Consider the following 5,218-nt stretch of genomic DNA (forward strand, 5'->3'; position numbering starts at 1 on the left):
GCGACAGAGTGAGACTCCAACTCAAAAAAAACAAAAAACAAACAAACAAAAAAAACCACATGCATATGTTCACTTGAATTTTATACTGAAGCCAGAGATTATCTGGTTCACTTTTGTATCTCCAGCATAAAATATTATACCTATTAGATAATAGTTATTTAATAAAAACACAAGAAATAAATAAGTAAATTCATGAATAAATGGCAATCAGAGTTACTAGAGACTGCAAATAAAAAGCTGTGAGAAAACAATGAAAAAGGTTTCAACAGAGTTAAAAAGTTGCATTTATATACAATTAGCTTGGAAAATGAATACACGTGTGTATTTAACTTAAAGATCCGAGGGAAAACTCATGCATGACACTAGAACATAAGATGAACAGAATAAATGAGTCTAACATACCCTGATTTAATGGACCAAATAGGCATAAACCTTATCATATGATATTTTGGGTCTAAAAATTCCTGCAATTTATGTGTGGTCAAACATTGGAGCAAGTTATTAAAGATAACTCCTCTTCAGGGATATTTTAAAAAATGGAAATTCCTTTCTGCCCTCAGTAGTTTGAAAGCTCTACTTCCTGGGATACATGGACCATAGATACTCCATACTGCATTTGTCCAAGCCTGTTCCTCAACTTTCTATAATTTGGTTTAAAAATCTAGAAACATATTTTTGCAGACAATTTACTAAATTTACTCTAAAATACTATCACATTAAAATGGCTTATTAGCCTTCTAGATTAAAAACTCCATCTCTATTTCCCAGGTTTCTATTATAGTACATCTGATTCTGACATCTGAAAATGACATCCATATCCTGGTTGATTGTGCACTCATAATCTTTGGCAGAAATACAGCTTTGTCTGTCCTGCACATGTCCCATGTGAAACTCTTCCAGATATTTGTTCTGTTTCTTGATTTTCTTATTGATGAGCACAGTTTATTTTGGTCATGTGGAGTTCCCGGAAGGGAGCCAGGAAATCAGAGCTGGTGCTAGCTGGGCACCTGAGTATAAAAGTTTAGCAGTAATACAAATCATTGACTCAATATCCTCCTTTCTTAGTTTAAATTCCATGGACTATATTTTCATCATGAGTGGTAAGACATGAACTTCTTGGGTACATGTGTCTGAGTATCATAATATAATTAGCTTAAAATTCACCACCCATCAAAGTAACGTCATGAAAGAATTTCTGTTCTGCCTCATGGTGTTTGGGAGTCTTCATATTTTGGAGAGAAATGTGCAATGCCTTTTTCCCTTTGAGTCATCTAGCTACTTCTGGACTATTTTTCCCCACTAAGACCTGTGGTCCCACAGTATAGCTTTTGGAAGGGAAGAAAAAAATATTATCTGAAGCTGAGATTTAGTCTTGCCTTAGGAGCTAACTTCGTTTGAACACTTTGGCTTATAAAATTTGGTCTATATTCTAGAAACTTTTTTTATTCTTCCAAGGAATCTATTTTAAGTTTTAAAAATCATATCAACTGATCTGATTTTTGTCCACAAAATAACCAACAACAACACTGATTGATAGTTTATAAGATTATACATAAAAACTTTAAAATTTCAGAGTTTTAAAATTCCAGAATAGCAAAACCTATTGATTTTAGTTACATCCACTAGGAATACATGTATGTACATCTGTTTTATCTAATTTTTTGTTTATTTAGTTGGTTGGTTTTAATTAAGTAATTCTCCTTAAGTTTCAGAACCAGATGAAAGGTCATCTTCATTTCCAAAAGAGTATAAGAAAAATGCCATCATGTGTTTTCTATTGCTATAACAGAATACTTGAGACTGGGTTATTACAAATAAAAGAAGCTTATTTTGCTCATGACTCTGATGGTTGGGAAGTTCAAGAGCAAAGCACCAGCATCATCTTGGCTTCTGGTGAGAGTCATGTGTGGCATCAAGACAGGGTTGGAGATTGGGCAGGCAAGCAGGCGTGTGCAAAGAAGGATCAACCACAGGAGGAACTTTACATTATGACAACTTGCTCTTTCAGGAACTAATCCACTCCCATGAGAGTCAGAACTTACTCCTGCCAAATGGCACCAATCCCTGCATGAGTGATATGCCCCCAATCATCCAAACAAATCCCACTAGGCCCCAACTCCCAAAACTCCCACACAAACAAATAAATTTCAGTCAAACAGTGCTTCTACTTCTACAAAGCATAGAGCCTTGAATGAATCACTTTATGTCCCCAGTTTTCACATCTGTCAAAAGGAAATATTATTAAATTCCATCCACACAGAGTTGAGGGGATACAATGAGATCTCAGAAATTTTAGAATTGTCTTTCACACTATAGAAATATAAGGGCTGTAGTGAAAGCATACAACTAAGAGCTGGGATAAGAATTAGGGGCAAAATTTTGCTCCTAATTACACTACAGCAAGTTATCAGACCCCTCTGAGCCTCAGATTTCTTATTTATAAAAGAGGGACCTATGTTAGACAGTATTTGATTTTTAAATAAACTATAAACTTTTATGACTAAATAATTTCAGTCTGGACAAATTTATGATTTGATAATCATGGGAGTTTGGATTAAATGACTATCTTGCTTTCATATAGTCCTCCAGGGGTGGGACTTAATCCAGTGCATTTTGTACGTTGCCCTCTTGGATAGCTTGTAGATACCTAACATTTCCTAAGTCAATCACCAGATATCTATAAAGGACCTACTGCACGCCAGGCAATATGTTAAGCTTTGAACAAAAAATATTTACACTTAAACCTAAGTAAAAGTGGCTTACCTCTTCCGTTATTCTCTAATCAATAGAAATGTTCAAAATAATACAAAAGCAGACTATTTGAAGAATAAAAATGACAAGATACACTTAAGTGAAACATCTTATGAGTACACAACCATATCTCTGGGGTTTCACTAACTAGCACAGCTGTTTTCCTGCTTTTTTATCCTACCACATTTTTTCAACATGATAATAGGTCCCCACTCTCTTATGCCTCCATGATACAATACAACAAGCAGTTCCTGCACAATAATTTAAATAGTTTATGCAAAGATGATTACTTGAAAGTAATCTCCAATTTTTATAGCAACTTATAGGAAATATGGAAATATACATATGCATTATCTATTCATATAAATTCATATTCATGTATTTGATTTTCTTTAAGAAACTATAAAGGGAAAATAAAAGTAAAAACATGTATTTAGAGACAAATTGTCATGTCTATCTATGATTAAGATGGGCTTCTTTATGACTTCCATATTACCCAAATACCAAGCGATATGAAAGGTCAGGGTTGGTTTCACAAGGAAAAGAATAGGCTCAGTTTGCTTGATTTCAGAGGAAACTCTTTAGGTCCCCCTCCCCCCAAATATTTTCTGAACTCTTGCCATAACTGACATTCCTTCTAATTAGAACAAAACCTTCCATATAAAATGCAGAAATCCCAGGAAAAAGTAGAGCATCAACTTCTATTTGTAAGTTGCTATTAGCAGCTAAGAAAGGCATATTTGAGACAACAAGCAGAAAGAGTTCCATAGGCCTTGATACCAAAGAAAGATGGAAATGAACACTTTTCCAGATAGAGAAGAATCAGCAAGCAAAAGCAAAGATAAAAATATTCATAATTTTGTCCAAAGTTAGCTCAAGAACATGTTTGAAGTATCACTGTTGAGTATATTTAAAAGGTACCTTAAACTGGCATCTCAGAATCCAGAGAGATTTGAATACATATATTTAGAGGTCCCTAAATTCCAGGAATTTTTAATTTTATGCTTTTAATTTTATAATGAATGCAAGGAAAATTTGTTTTGTTAATTGAAAAGTCAAAAAGTCTCTTTGCAGCGATAACTGGAAGACATTTTCAAAAGATGACATATCATTTCCTCAGGATAGTATTTGTCAAATAGGAGTGTTTAGAAATCAAATAAGAGCCTGGAAGATTTTTTTCCCTTGAGCACAGATTGCTCAAATTTGTGAAACACAGAATAAATAAGAAAGACCTCAAGAGAAATGTTTCTTTAGAGAATCACACGGAAGCAATAATTTAACATCTTAAAACTTACTGGGATATATGCCTCAAGAACCCAAAGTGCTTATTCTCAGTGTTTTCTAATGTGTCCACTGCCATCAGAATCACTAGAGACAGTCTGATTAAAATACACAGACTTGGTTCAATCTCAGACCTACTAAATCACAGTTTCTTATGCATGGTAATAAAAATCTGCTTTTAAACATTAAACTCCCTAGGGGATTCTGATGCACACAGCATGGCATCTACCCCTGAATAGGCCCATTTTTTTCTTCCCTACTATCCCTACTTTCAGATGCAGTATGTACTGAACATGGTAGAAATGTCAGATAAAACTCAGGATTTTTTTTCCATGATTACAGGGGCCTCCGTGATGAGGAAAATGTCTCCAGAAACTTTCCTTGTGTTTTCTTTAGAAAATCTAGCATTTGCTGGACAAGATGATGGCAGTAAATAGAAAGATAAAGTCATATTTTTGTATGCAATTAGGACCTTTGCGGTTCAATTCAATCCACAAATGTCAAAACACTTAAGGATCATGGCAGAGAATGGTTTAGTCAAGATATTACAGCCTAATGTGTACCTATACAGACAAAATGAATATTTATCTTTCTACTAATTAGCTAACCTGTATTTCTGATTATGTAAGAAAGTATACTCACTGAAAAAATTTTGGAAACTACAAAAAAAAGCATATGGAATAAAATAAAAGACACGAAATTTCAACCTCATTGAGAATGTACAAGGCAGGAATTGCTGTCCTGAGCATTGCTGTATCCACAGTACTTTCGCTGACTTCTGGCATATAGTTTGACCATACAAAAAATTGTGTTCAATGTGATTGAAAAGTTAATAACTAATATTGGTATTTTGACAATTTTTGAGTATTTATATGCAACTATGTCTATCCCTCATAAATCATAAACATCAATGTATATAAATATTCCTTGAGCTTAACTCTTTTAAAAAATTTCATAATAGAATCTAAAGAACATGAACATTAAAAAAAATTTACCAACGGCCTTCTAAAAAGCTTGCACAAATTAATATGCCGTAATACTGTATCAGATTGCTTTTTTTTGTTTGATTGATTTTTCTTTTCTTTTCTTTCTTTTTTTTTTTTTTTTGAGTTGGAGTCTCACTCTGTTGCCCAGGCTGGAGTGCAGTGGACACTCATACACTCACGGCCACTACAGCCTCGACCTG

Source organism: Carlito syrichta, unplaced genomic scaffold (assembly GCF_000164805.1).
Source record: "Carlito syrichta isolate Samal-C Ts95f unplaced genomic scaffold, Tarsius_syrichta-2.0.1 Scaffold301905, whole genome shotgun sequence".
Taxonomy (NCBI): Eukaryota; Metazoa; Chordata; class Mammalia; order Primates; family Tarsiidae; genus Carlito; species Carlito syrichta.